The 15,420-nt window shown below is 37.1% G+C and overlaps 1 long non-coding RNA gene across 1 annotated transcript in view; it reads right to left on the bottom strand.

Annotated features, from left to right (window-relative positions):
• Positions 1–2,432: 2,432 nt before the first annotated feature.
• The window catches only part of LOC140847763 (uncharacterized), a 29,483-nt gene continuing 16,495 nt past the window's right edge, over positions 2,433–15,420 (bottom strand). The window contains exon 2 of the long non-coding RNA XR_012127896.1: positions 2,433–8,987. This is a non-coding gene — a long non-coding RNA (uncharacterized lncRNA). The remainder of the gene's footprint in view (positions 8,988–15,420) is intronic.

Here is a 15,420-nt window from a genome sequence, read left to right as displayed (position 1 = left end):
ATCATGAATGGATGTTGAATTTTGTCAAAGCTTTCTCAGCATCTATGGAGATGATCATGTGGTTTTTGTCCTTCTTTTTGTTGATGTGGTGTATGATGTTGATGGATTTTTGAATATTGTACCATCTTTGCATCCCTGGAATAAGTTGCACTTGATCATGATGGATGATCTTCTTAATGCATTTTTTAATTAAGTTCGCAAATATTTTGTTGAGTATTTTTGCATCTATGTTCATCAGGGATATTGGTCTTTTTTTGTAGTGTCTGCCTGGTTTTGGTATTAGAGTGATGCTGGCTTCATAGAATGAGTTTCAAAATATTCCCTCCTCTTCTACTTTTTGGAAAACTTTAAGGAGGATGGGTATTAGGTCTTCACTAAATGCTTGATAAATTTCAGCGGTGAAGACATCTGGTCCAGGGGTTTGTTCTTAGATAGTTTTTTGATAACCAATATCATCGCTGGTAACTGGTCTGTTCACATTTTCTGTTTCTTCCTGGTTCAGCCTTGGAAGGTTGTATTTTTCTAGGAAGTTGTCCATTCTGGTTATCCCATTTTTTAGCATATTTTTCATAGTATTCTCTAATAATTCTTTGCATTTGTAAGTATTACATAAATCACAATGTGTGCCAAACAAACACATCAAACGTGTCTCTGAGATAGCCACCACTGGCTTATATCAAAGTAAGCAAAAAGACATCCCCTTCACTCTCCTGCTCCTCCCCTCCAGAATTTATGGAGGCAACCACTAATCATTGCAAACAAGCTCTAACTTGGCAGCTTCTCATAAAGATTAACATTTCCCTGGGCAAGTTATTAAGAGATTTGTGTGTTAGACAATCTTAACATGCTTTACTTGGAGAAATGGGAGCAAGGAAAATAAATGAGAATCAAAGACATGGGTATGTAATCCATATTTGGAAAATGTTTCTTGACCTCTGATATCCTTTCTTTTCTCTATGCCAACACCTACTCCTCCCCAACTCCCTGCAATTGTGCCAGGCTGTCTGCAATATGTTTGCCCACATCATTTGATGAACATAGCTTGATAGTGTTAGGAAAACTGCTCCCTGCTAGGATGCTATATCAAATTATTTGAATTGATAAATAAAATGAGAATTCATTATCTCCAAAGCATGTAGCCTGGATTACTGTTTTGCATCATTTTAAGAGGAAATCTGCAGCATAATCTCCCTTTCAAATATGAGATTTCTTTAGAGAATAATAAGCAATATGCATGGCATGGATCTATGTGTGTAAATCAGTCAAAATTAAGCAAACTACAGTATCTGAAGAACTCCACAGATTTGTTAAAAGTGAAAAGAAAGGTATTGGGAAGGTAGGCATTACACTTAGCTCTTTTATTACATTATAGTGTTAAACCAGTTCTGAACTTGTAGGCAGATGGCAATGGGTAATTAAAATGTTAGCAAAATTATGGAAGGTGAAAGTAATTTATACAACTCTGTAACGATTGACATGAAAAGGTATGCACACAGTTTGTAATGAAAGGATGCAATGATGAGGACTAAAATCAAACATGTGCTGGGTAAAATGGCATCCATCGAGGTGCTCTCTTTTCCTTTGTGTTTCACTTGAGACAAACACTGATTTATACCTGAGGACTAAATGTAGCAGTGAAAAATTTTTCAAAGTAAAATGAAATCACATATTTTTTGGATATTATGCAAGCAGCTTGAAAACATAACTGTTGATTGCTTGTTGTTTTTATTACTGGGCATTAAAGGTCACATCCATCAAAACTGACGAAAGATAATCATAATAACTTTTAGTGCAAATTCATTAATGCCAACTTGGGAAATTATACTAGTAACTCGCACAAACTAAATTAAATGTTTAAAGTGGAGAAATGTGATACAAGCTTGCTATTCACTTGAGACTTTTTCTTTGCTGTAGTATTTTATCTTAAAATTATTGTTAAAGTAACACATTTTAATGATTTTGAAGACCAGATAATCCAAAAAAGAAAATTATTTCTGTAATCTCATCATTCAGAATCACTGATTAAATTTTGAATTGTTAAATTCCAAATGAGATTGCAGTGCCATATTCTGCTTTATAATTGAATGTTTTTCTATTTTATTGGAATACTTTTGTATAGTCATTGAAAATCATAAGTTTATTCCATTGTATGGATGCACCACAGCTAAGTAAATAATTGCTGCTTAATTTTATGTGTCTTCCACATTTTGATATAATCAAATTATTTTAAAATATAAACCAAAGTATTTAAATTTTATACCAAAATTCTAGAAATGATAACATATTTCTTTAGGGAAGTATAGGAAGCAAAATGGGGGTTTCTGTGTTAAAAGATTTATGTGCTGTCATGAATTTTGATGCATCATGATAAATCATCCCCTGGAAAGTCTGTGTTAATTTAAACTCTCATCCTCACTGTTGGAGAACACCTAGTAATCCCTGTCCACATTAACTTCAACTGTTCTTTTTTTTTCTTAATTTTTATCATTTGAAATGAGATATATTTCTGTAATATAAATTTCTCTGATGAATACTGAGGCTGAACATTTTTCTGTCACTAAGTATTTCTTTTTTTCTTAACAATTTATTCATATATATATTTATTTTAAAATTTATTTATTTATTTTATTAAGGTATTATTGATACTCTTGACGCGGTCCAGCCGGGCCTAGTCAAGCAGGTCCTGAAGTGCGGAAGGGGGGCGAAGAAAAGAAAGAAAGACAGAAAGAGCTGGGAGGGCTGATGCTCCCACGTGTCGCCAGCCAGCAGCCCGGCTGCTTCCCTCTGCTGCTCCTAGTTGGGCTTGAACTCACAACTCTGAGAATAAGAGTCTCATGCTCTACCGACTGAGCTAGCTGGGCAGATGGGGAGGGCTGACGCTCCTTTGCGTCACCAGCCCCTAGCCCTCTTGCTTGCCTCAGCTGCTCCAGTTTGGCTTGAACTCACGACTCTGAGGTTAAGAGTCCCATGCTCTACCAACTGAGCTACAGCAGGGTTCCTGTTAGTTGCTCATGGAATGCGTATAAACAGAATGTTCTTTGTTCTCCATTCCTGCCACATTGGCAAGTGGGGGAAGGGCATAGCCCACTCCCCACATCTTCCCCTTTTTTATTTTATAAAAGGGTGACAGTGCCTGTCTTAGGTGTTCCTGGATGACTCATCTGGACTTATCCATCATTGGTACCCACATTCCATCATGAGGGCCCTGTCTTAGGTTGCCAGAGATCTCCAAGACACTTACCCATCATTGACTATCCTGTCCCCTTCTCAATATCCGGCATCAGGGGGTGACTTTTCAGCTGAGACATATGTAGCTCTGCACCAAGGTGCAGAAATGCTTTTGAACTCATTTTTAGGAAACATACACACAATGGCTGCACATAATGAACACAATGAGAAACATACACACAATCGCTGCACATAATGATAACAGAAAATGAGGCAAGACTTTAGAACTTATGATTTACAAGTTGGGGGTCCATCTGCAATTTCAAATGCTGCAGGTCTCTTAAGGCTTGCTGGATGAGTTTCCACATGCTGCGAAGGACACAAGGCCCTAGTAACAGTAACAAAAGTCATAAAATGCTTAGGGTTAAGAGAGGTGCGACAGCATGCCAGAGACCATTCAGGGGGTCCCTGAACACGTCTTTTATCTGATTTAATACATCAGATGCAGTTTTGGTTGTAAATAAGATATGATTAAATAGTTCTGTGGTGGCCAGGGGTATAACTCCCTCTTTTTTGTTTTTTCCAAATGAGCTTTAAGGGTGCCATGGGCACGTTTTATAGTGCTTTGCTTTGTGGATTATATGGTATCTTAGTTTTGTGGGAAATATGCATTACATGGCTGACATCAAACATGTTGAAAGACAGACATAACTTGAATATATATATATATAGGTTTTAACAAACTACTAGTTAAATTGCTTACATACATTAACAGAATAGGAATACAGATACATAACAAAGGCAGACTTACAATTACTAGTTATATCTAATGAAACTAAAAAACTAGTTAAATAGCTTAGGCATTTGTAAAAACTTATTGACAATATGAGGGATATCATCTAATTGATTTTGAGTAGTTTGAGAAATTGAAACAGCACATTCTTGGAAACTGATCACATCTTACATGCTCTTTTAACGTCAGACAGTCCACAGCAGCACGATTCTGAAGCACTGCAGCTCGCAATTCTCTCAGTTTTTGTTGAGTTCAGATAATACAGAAGCAGTCAAGTTTGTTGTTTTGCTATATGTACAGGCCAGCTTAGATATCTCTTTCTGCATTCCAATGACAAGTCTAGGAACTGGCAGGAGGAATGCAGCAGCAACTGAAACAGCAACAGGACCTCAAAGTTTCAAGTTTTCATCACAGTCAGATGGCAGAACTTGGAAAAGTCTCTTGTGCTTATATTCAGGTGGTCTATTAGAGCAGGAAGAATGCGTCTTACACTACCAACACCTTGATAGTGTGGAGAAAGGGCTTAATATGTTTCATTATCACACAAAAATACCCAACTATTTGGAAGTCTATATCTAGAAGACCATTTTACAATGATTGCACAATTGCAGTAAGAGGCTATATGAGTACAATTAATACATACACAATCAGTAATTATAGTAATATTAATAGGTAAATTTAATTGGGCATCAGGAGCAAGAACTTTAGGGGGAAGAGTGATGTTTATGCCTGAGATATTAGTAAACACCATAGGAGAAAGTCTTATGCCTATTAAATTCTTCTTCAACAGTTCACTGATAGAGGAATTTCTTGCTACACAAAAAGATAACTTGTGCAACTTTTGGGTCACGAGTTGTTGTAACTACAAGTTAGGTGAGGAAAAATTATTTTCTGGAATGAGTGATATATTTAAATACACCTAATTACTCTTATACAATATGACAGGAGTTCTTTTTTGAAACTTTTCACAAGTATAACTGCCAATATCTTCTCGGGACAAAACTGCTTTATAAATATCATAATGATCACCATTTCTAACAGACCAATCAGCAATATCATTCTATCTAAGTTTTCCTCTATCATGTGTCTATACATTTCTTCTGTAGTATGTACATACACAAGTGCCATTATTGGAAATAATAAAAAAAAATACTATTATTTAGTGGGCTTCAGTTTTCCGTGTTTGACATGCAGACTTTTGTTGAGGTTTTTTGATGGTCACCTTCTGGAATGACTCCTCCAGAGGATGTTGATGTTGGAAGTTCTCCTTCATATAGTATCTGAATTCATTTTCTGGGCGGCCAGATCAAGCATTGCTCCTCTGTAAAAACACAAGCAAACTCCTTGCCCTACACCTTGATATGATCTTTATGCCATAGTGAAGAACTCATTGGAGACTACTACACAGGAACTGTTGTTGTTTCAGAAAAGGAAATATTATCAGAAAAATGTACCTCTACCACTGACCGTCTATCACCCTCCAGAAGATCAAAATTAAGGATATATAAAGCATGCACCAATCGTCAACTTGCAACTAATTTTATCATATTGGGGAGTAATCCCCCCTCTTTGTATTAATAAATAATGTTTAAGAATAAGGTGACAATATTCAATAAGAGCTTGACTTGTAGAATTGTATGAAATGCCTGTGTTATGAATGATGTTATATAGCTGAAAAAATGTAGGTAACACAGAGGAGAGGTAAACTGGAGCATTGTCAGTCAGCTTAAGAGATAAAGTTTAAAACATTTTATCAGCAACACTTGAAACAAGAAGCTACAAAATCATTTTTCCTTAGTTTACTCAATCCTAAGTAACTAGTACTCAATTTGCTGAAATCTAGTTCTTCACTAGTTTAGTAGTAATTAAACAGTGATTATAAACTGTTTTACAAATGACAATGGTTAAAGATTTGATGAGAACTTACTGTAAGATAGTTGATATATGGAAGTTTGGATATTTATGTAACATAAAACACTCAGTAATAAAATCAAGCATTATTCTTTTTGACAGCGCTTTTTAGGTGAGTATATACCAGGTAAATAAGCCAAATTAGTCAAATATTTTCTTTGATGAGAAGAAATTCTACTGATATGTTCCAGGGGCCCTCTGGAAAATATCAGAGTTAATTGAGAGGTAAAAATACCTTTTTAAATTTTGGTTTTGGGAAGCTGTCAAAAGTTTTTAAGGCACTTGCCTAAATAGAATTATAGTTATTAAATAACACTTATTATTTAACTGGAATGATAATAAGAAAGTTTAAAAGCAAATGCAGGTTACATAGTTGCTAACACTTAGCTTAGTCTTTTTAATATTAAGATCTTATTTTCTTAAATACTCAGACAATTCATTAAGACTTTAAGCATAAGAAACTGTTTTAGTAAAACAATTAGAGAACCCTTTGCAATCTTTCAATATTAAGAGCAGACTAACAGTTAAAGAATACTTTGTCTTTCCAACTGAAAACAAAAGTCCAATTTTGCTGTGTTCTTGATATTAATACTCACTTGCTTTAATTTCACACAGCATGATTATATCTGTACGAATATAGTAATTTATTCTTCATTTGCCCTATGGTCCCAAGCACACAAGCAGGTGAGAACTATGCCTGGGCTTGCGTGGGGCTTGACTGGGTTTATCCCGCCTTATCTCTAAACATCCCGACCCTCCCCCAAAGCAACAGGCTGAGCTGATCGGCCACAACAAAAGGCACCACACTGCTCTCTCAGTCTCTGTCTCTCTGTCTCCCTTTAAATAAATTGCTGTATTTTAGAACAATTAACCTTCTTTTACTCTCAACAAAATGAATTTCCATTCTTTATGCTTTCTCTTATTAAAACACACATCTTTAACATACCAAAATATTTTCCTTATTATATTAAGTAGTTTTCATTAGAACTAAAATCATTTGGTACCTTAACCTTCAAGTGAACACTGAAAAACAGGCCACTGTAAACTGTTACACCAGCATTCTTCAGACTGATACATCTATGAACATATTTTATCATTTTTGGAAATGTGCCTTACAGCACAATTTCTCATTAAGTACAAAATATGTCTATATAACTTAGCAAACTTTAAGAATTTTGGTTACCACAAAAATTCTCAGGCTGTTTGCAGATATATACATTGTTATAGATTAATACAGTATTATCATTAAAAAGTTTATTTGCTACACTTGTTTACTTATTTTTAGCAATCATGCTAAATTACTTATAAAACTTTCACCACACATCAAAGTTAAGCCTTTCTTTAAGTATTTTCTTGGAATATTTAACAGGTAACATCAACTTAAATGACTTTAAGTAAACTTTGGCAGCTAATAACTATAAAGACATGTCCACTTCAGTTAAGCTTAAATTAGCATTAATGCATACTATTTTTTAATTAGATTTTCTGGAAGTTTTAGAATGCTCAATTTTCACAAGCGCTTGTTTTTAAATCAATTTTATTAATACCCTCTGGAGGTAGAAAATATATTTCTTTTTTACACACTTAAGACACACAAACATACAGACCGAAACATAATGACTACAGTTACAAATACATATACACAGACAAACCGACATAAAGATTTGAGTTTCTAATACTCAATGGTCTTCTTTCTTCTTAGTTTATTTGATGAAAAGTACTTTAGTTTTCAAGAATACACTCTAAAGGCAAGCAGTTTACAACTGGGTTAAGGTTTAGACAGCCCCAGACTAACAGGGAGGGCCGATGAAGGCTCTGAACTGATAGGGACCATGTGTGTCCAGGCGGATGGAAATGAAATGCAAGTATAATTCTAGCTCCAGTCATTTAAAGCCAGGCTGTATTGCAGAAGATAAATTTCTTCTATCTCAGGGAGTTTAGTTTAAGACTTCTCAATTCTCAAAGACAATGATGAACTTAATAAATAGAATAGATGTTCACTAAAAGAATTCAGAAAACTAGCTCCACATTGTAGCAGTTCATGGAACTCTTGACTATCTTCTTCCCTTGTGGCAAAATATATTTAGCTGCATAACATTATATTGCATACTTCTTTCAGGGTCCAAGCCTCTCTAATCAGAGTTTGTAATGGGTCCAGGTTTACGTACAGAAGATAAGATACTTCTTTTTAGAGTTTAGGGATCAAATTGCTCTCAGTTAGTTTTCCTAGTTTTTTCTGCCTGAGCTATTGTCATTCCTCAAGAGGCCCCTGCCTGTCTGATAAATGCAGGGACTGTGCGACTTTTCGCTACCAGAGCCCTGATCTGAGTCACAAGCTTGTCTGGCTTCCCTGGGGCTGCTGAGGAGGAAATGCTTAGCTCCAGGATGACTGCATCTAAGGAAAGCAGTTAATATAATGGAGCTATTTTCATGTTGATGAGGGTTCAGCTTAATTACAGGCTCTATTTACATTACACAGGAGGAAGTAACGCAGGAAGTAACGCAGGCCTAAGAGGACTGCTTTAAATGGGGAGCAAGGTGAAAAAGCAATCTTCAAGGTCAATGATAGCCATATTCCAGTCTTTTGGAATCATAGACGGAAAAGGGAGGCCTTGTTGTAAAGGTCCCATAGGTTTAAGAACTGCATTAATTTGTCTTAAGTCATGTAAGAGTCTCTAATTAAGGTCCACAGGCCAAATGTGTCCACCGGAACCTTTTTTGGACCATGGGTAGAATAATAAAATTGAAGTCCCTTTCCTACCTCATTCCACAATTCTATGTCTACTGTCCCTTCTTCCAGGAACTAAGGGCACACTTTCTCAATAAAATCTAAAAATCTTTCTAATTGGGGTTTCCCTACTTTAATTCCTCTGGTGGCTAACAACCTCTTTAGCCCGCAAACATATAACTGTTTGCTCCCCGCCTGTCCTGTATTGGACTCCCAGAAAAATTCACTTACCACATCCACGTTTCTTGCACGTTTCTTCTCTGGTTACCCTGGCCAGGGCTTTCTCTTCTCTATTGGCCTCGTGGTGGCCCTCACCTTCTCCCTCTCCTTCAGGTCCCTGTTTGGGCGCCACTTGACACAGTCCAGCCGCGCCTAGTCGAGCAGGTCCTGAAGTGCGGAAAGGAGGCGAAGAAAAGAAAGAAAGACAGAAAGAGCTGGGAGGGCTGACGCTCCCATGCATCGCCAGCCAGCAGCCTGGCTACTTCCCTCTGCCACTCCTATTTGGGCTTGAACTCACAACTCTGAGGTTAAGAGTCCCATGCTCTCCCAACTGAGCTACAGCAGGGTTCCTGTTAGTTGCTCATGGAATGCATATAAACAGAATGTTCTTTGTTCTCCATTCCTGCCACATCAGCAAGTGGGGGAAGGGCTTAGCCCGCTCCCCACATACTCTTATGAAGGTTTCACAGGAAAAATCAATGTGGTTACTACATTCATCCATATTATCAATTCCCCACCCACACCCCATTGCAATCACTGTAATAAGTCCATCAGTGTAATAAGATGCCACAGAGTCACTATTTGCCTTCTCTTTGCTACACTGTCTTCCCCATGATCCACCTCACACCATGTATGCCAATCATCATACCCCTCAATCCCCTTCTCCCTTCCTCCACATGCCTCCCCTTTGTTAACAACTAGTCCCTTCCTGGACTCTGTGAGTCTGTTGCTGGTTTGTTCCTTCAGTTTTGCTTTGTTGTTATACTCCACAAATGAAGGAAATCATTTGGTACTTGTCTTTCTCCGCCTGGCTTAATATACTCCAGCTCCATCCACGTTGTTGCAAATTGTAGAATTTGTTTCTTTTTTATGGCTGAGTAGTAGTCCATTGTGTATAAGTACCACAACTTCTTTATCCATTCATCTACTGATGGACACTTAGGTTGCTTCCAAATATTAGCTATTGTAAATAGTGCTTCAAAAAAAATAGTGATGCATATGTCATTTTAAATCTGAGAAATTTTATTCTTTGGGTAAATTCCTAGGAGTGGAATTCCTGGGTAAAATGGTATTTCTATTTTTAGTTTTTTGAGGACCCTCCATATTGTTTTCCATAATGGTTGAATTCGCTTACATTCCCACCAGCAGTGTAGGAGGGTTCCCCTTTCTCCACATCCTCACCAGCATTTGTTGTTCTTAGTCTTTTCTATATTGGCTGTCCTAACTGGTGTAAGATGATACCTCATCATGGTTTTTATTTGCATATCCCTGATGATTAGCAATGTGGGGCATCTTTTCATATGCTTGTTGGCCATCTGAATTTCATCTTTGGAGAACTGTCTGTTCATATCCTCTGCCCATTTTTTAATTGGGTTATTTGCTTTCTGTGTTGAGGTTTGTGAATTCTTTATATATTTTGGATGTTAACCCCTTGTTGGATATGTCATTTACAAATATATTCTCTCATACTGTAGGATGTCTTTTTGTTCTGTTGATGGTGTTCATTGCTGTACAGAAGATTTTAAGTTTCATGTAGTCCCATGTGTTCATTTCTGCTTTTGTTTCCCTTGCTCGAGGAGTTGCATTCAGAAAAATGTTGCTCATGTTTATATTCAGAAGATTTTTGCCTATGTTATCTTCTAAGAGTTTTATGGTTTCATTACTTACATTCAGGTCATTTATCCATTTTGAATTTACTTTTGTGTATGGGAATAGACAATAATTCAGTTTCATTCTCTTGTCCATAGCTGTCCAGTTTTGCCAACACCATTTGTTGAAGAGGCTGTCATTTCCCCATTGTATGTCCATGTCTCCTTTATTGTATATTAATTGACCCTATATGGTTGGGTTTATATCCGGGCTCTTTAGTCTGCTCCATTTTTCTATGTGTATGTTCTTGTGCCAGTACCAAATTGTCTTGATTACTGTGGCTTTGTAGTAGAGTTTGAAGTTAGGGAGCAGAATTTACCCAGCTTTATTCTTCCTTGTCAGGATTGCTTTGGCTATTTGGAGTCTTTTATGGTTCCATATGAATTTCAGAATTATTTTCTCTAGTTTGTTTAAGAATGCTGTTGTTATTTTGATAGGGATTGCATTGAATCTGTAGATTGCTTTAGGCAGGATGGCCATTTTGACAATATTAATTCTTTCTATCCATGAGCACGGGATGTGTTTCCATTTATTGGTATCTTCTTTAATTTTTCTCATGAGTGCCTTGGAGTTTTCAGTGTATAGGTCTTACATTTCCTTCATTAGGTTTATTCCTCAGTATTTTATTCTTTTTGATGCAATTGTGAATGGAATTGTTTTCCTGATTTCTCTTTTTGTTAGTTCATCATTAGTGTATAGGAATGCAACAGATTTCTGTGTATTAATTTTGTATCTTGCAAAATTGCTGAATTCAGGTAGTAGATCTATTAGTATTGGAGTGGACTCTTTAGGGTTTTTTATGTACAATCACATATCATCTGCAAACAGTGACCATTTGAGTTCTTTACCAATCTGGATGCCTTTTATTTCTTCATGTTGTCTGATAGCCATGGAGAGGATCTCCAGAACTATGTTCAATAAAAGTGAAGAGAGTGAGCATCCTTGTGTTCTTCCCAATCTTCGAGGAAAGGCTTTCAGCTTCTCACTATTAAGTATGATGTTGGCTGTGGGTTTGTCATATATGGCCATTTATGTTGAGGTACTTACCCTCTATACCCATTTTGCTGAGTTTTTATCATGAATGGATGTTGAATTTTCTCAAATGCTTTTTGAGCATCTATGGAGGTGATCCTGTTGTTTTTGTTCCTCTTTTTGTTGATGTGGTGGATGATGTTGATGGATTTTTGAATGTTGTACCATCCTTGTATCCCTGGGATGTATCCTACTTGATCATGATGGATGATTTTCTGGATGTGTTTTTGAATTTGGTTTGCTAATATTTTGTTGAGTATTTTTTCATCTATGTTCATCAGGGATATTGGTCTGTAATTTTCTTTTTTTGTGGTGTCTTTGCCTGGTTTTGGTATTAGGATGATGCTGGCCTCATAGAATGAACTTGGAACTACTCATTCCTCTTCTATTTTTTGGAAAACTTTAAGGAGCATTGGTATTAGATCTTCACTAAATGTTTGATAAAATTCAGCAGTGAAGCCAGCTGTTCTAGGGGTTTTGTTCTTAGGTAGTTTTTTGATTACCACTTCAATTTCATTTCCAGTAATTGGTCTGTTCAGATATTCTGCTTCATTCTGTGTCAGCCTTGGAAGGTTGTATTTTTCTGTAAAGTTACACATTTTTTTAGGTTATCCAGTTTGTTAGCGTATAATTTTTCATAATATTCTCTAATAATTGTTTGTATTTCTGTAGTGTCCATAGTGATTTTTCCTTTCTCAATTCTGATTTTCTTTATGTGTGTAGACTCTCTCTTTTTTTCTTGGTAAGTCTGGCTAGGGGTTTATCTATTTTGTTATTTTCTTGAAGAACCAGCTCTTGCTTTCCTTAATTCTTTCCATTGTTTTATTCTTCTCAATTTTATTTATTTCTGCTCTGATCTTTCTATGTTCCTCCTTCTACTGACTTTGGGCCTCATTTGTTCTTCTTTTTCTAGTTCTGTTTATTGTAAACTTTGACTGTTCATATGGGAGTGTTCTTCTCTCCTGAGGTAGGACGCTATTGCAGTATTCTTTCCTCTTAGCACCATCTTTGCTGCATCCCAAAGATTCTGCAGTGTTGAATCATTGTTGTCATTTGTCTCCATATATTGCTTGATCTCTGTTTTTATTTGGTCACTGATCCATTGGTTATTTAGGAGTATGTTGTTTAGCTTCCATGTGTTTATAGGCTTTTTTGTTTTCTTTGCATAATTTATTTCTAGTTTCATACCCTTGTGATCTGAGAAGCTGTTTGGTACAATTTCTATGTTTTTTAATTTACTGAGACTCTGTGGCCTACTGTATGATCTTTTCTTGAAAATGTTCCATGTGAACTTGAGAAGAAAGTGTATCCTGATGCTTTTGTGTGTAGAGCTCTGTAGATGTCTGTTAATTCCATCCAGTATAATGTGTTGTTCTATGCCTCTGTCTCCTTACTTATTTTTTGTCTGGCTGATCTCTCCTTCAGAGTGAGTGTAGTGTTGAAGTCTCCTAGAATGAATGCTTGGCATTCTATTTCCCCTTTTAATTCTGTTAGTATTTGTTTCACATAAAGGTGCTCCTGTGTTGGGTGCATAGATGTTTATAATGGTTATATTCGCTTGTTAGATTGACCCTTTTATCATTATGTAATGTCCATCTTTGTCTCTTTTGACTTTCTTTGTTTTTAAGTCTACTTTGTCTGATACAAGTACTTCAACACCTGCTTTTTTCTATTAGTTGCATGAAGTATCTTTTTCCACCTGCTTATGTCTTTGGGTTTGAAGTGAGTCTCTTGTCGGCAGCATATAGTTGGGTCTTGCCTTTTTATCCATTCAGTGACTCTAAGTATTTTGAATGGTTCATTTATACCATTTACATTTATGGTGATTATTGATAGGTATGTACTTATTGCCTTTCCAGGCCTTAGGTTCGTGATTACCAAAGGTTCAAAGGTTACTTCCTTATTACCCAGGAGCCTTACTTAAATCACTTAATATGCTATTACAAACACAATCTAAAAGTTCCTTTTTTCCCCCTTCTTTCTTTCCTTCTCCAATCTTTATACATTAGGTATCGTATTCTGTACTCTTTATCTATCCCTTTTTATTACCTCTGGTGACAGCTATTTAATCTCCGTAACACTTCCATCTATAGCATTCCCTCCAAAATACACTGTAGAGATGGTTTGTGGGAGCTAAATTATGTCAGCTTTTGTTCACCTGGAAATTGTTAAATCCCACCTTCAAATTTAAATGATTATCTTGCTGGATAAATTATTCTTGGTTCGAGGCCCTTCTGCTTCATTGCAGTAAATATATCATGCCACTTCCTTCTGGCTTGTAAGGTTTCTACTGAGAAGTCTGGTGATAGCCTGATGAATTTTCCTTTGTATGTGACCTTATTTCTCTCTGGCTGCTTTTAGTAGTCTGTCCTTATCCTTGATCTTTGCCATTTTAATTATTATATATCTTGGTGTTTTCCTCCTCATGTCCCTTGTGTTGGGAGATCTGTGTACCTCCATGGCCTGAGAGACTATCTCCTTCCCCATCGTTGGGAACTTTTCAGCAATTAGTTCCCGAACAATATGTTCTGTCCCTTTTTCTCTCTCTTCCTTTTCAGGTACCCCTATAATATCAATATTGTTCCATTTGGATTGGTCACACAGTTCTCTCAGAATTCTCTCATTCCTAGAGATCCATTTTTCTCTCTGAACCTCAGCTTCTTTGTATTCATTCCTCTTCCCTAGTTTCTATTTCATTTATCAACTCCTCCACCGTATCTTACCTGCTTTTAATACCCTCCATTGTGCTCTTCAATGATTGGATCTCTGGCCTAAATTCATTCCTGAGTTCTTGAATATTTTTCTGTACCTTCATGAACATGTTCATGATTTTTATTTTGAAATCTCTTTCAGGACGATTTACTAATTCATTCTCACTCAGTCCTTTCTCTGGTGTTGAGATTTTGCTTTGAACAAGGTTACTTTGACTTGTAAGGTTTCATATTTGTATGTGGCACCCTCTAGTGCCCAGAAGCTCAACTCTGTGGAGCTGTTCAGGGGGTCGCAGAAGAGTGGTGTTGGTGTCTGGGGTCAAGAAAGAACTGTTTCCTGTTTCCCGGCTGTTATGCCTTTCTCTACTGCCAGAACCAGTGGGCTGAACACACAGGTGTAAGCTTCTAAGGTTTGTGTTTGTAGCTGCCATAGGTGGGGCTTCCCTCTGGCTGGCCTGACACCAGGGCAGGGGCTGCCATTTTGTGAGCCAGGTGCAGGTTACCTGGTAAGAAGCCATAGCAGTCTGCATATCACAGTAGGGGTCCTTGGAGCTCCGTAGCCAGCCAGGGGGTGGAGCGCCTGAAAACTGTTCAAGTTTCTAAACTTTTGGACAGAATGCACCTGGACAATTTTGTCTACCTGTCTTTTCTCCTGAGCAGTAAGCTCCGTGTAATTTTTACCCCTTTAGCAGCCCTCTTGCTGTTAGTAAGTCTCTAAGACTGCCTTCCCATCTCAGCCAGATATGAATTACTATTTTCCTCAAGCAGCTTTATTCTCCGTCTCTCCAAGTATTCTGCCTGTCTTAGCTTTCCCATCCCACTAGTCACTAAAGCCCCATGCAATGTAGGTTTATGCTCCCAGAGCAGATCTCCAGGGCTAAGTTTTCAGCAGTCCCACTCCTCCACTCCCTACTCGCTCTGTTTCTCTTCCTCCTGCCCGTGAGCTGAGGTTGGGGAAGGGTTTGGGTCCTGCTGGGTCACAACTTTGGTACATTATCCTGTTTCATGAGGTCTACTCTTTTCTCCAGGTTTATGCAGTCTGGTGCATCCTTCTTTCCCATTGCTTTTTCAGAATTAGTTTTATTAATTATATTTTCAAATAATACGTGGTTTTAGGAGGGGATCTGTTTCACCTCTCACGCCGCTATCTTTAATCCTCCTCAAGAATCTTCACTAGTTGTTTCTTATCCATCTGTAACTTTTACCCA

The sequence above is a fragment of the Manis javanica genome, chromosome 2 (assembly GCF_040802235.1).
Source record: "Manis javanica isolate MJ-LG chromosome 2, MJ_LKY, whole genome shotgun sequence".
In the NCBI taxonomy this organism is placed as follows: Eukaryota; Metazoa; Chordata; class Mammalia; order Pholidota; family Manidae; genus Manis; species Manis javanica.
The sequence above is the reverse complement of the archived record's forward strand: the minus strand, read 5'-3'. Positions and strand labels throughout refer to the sequence as shown.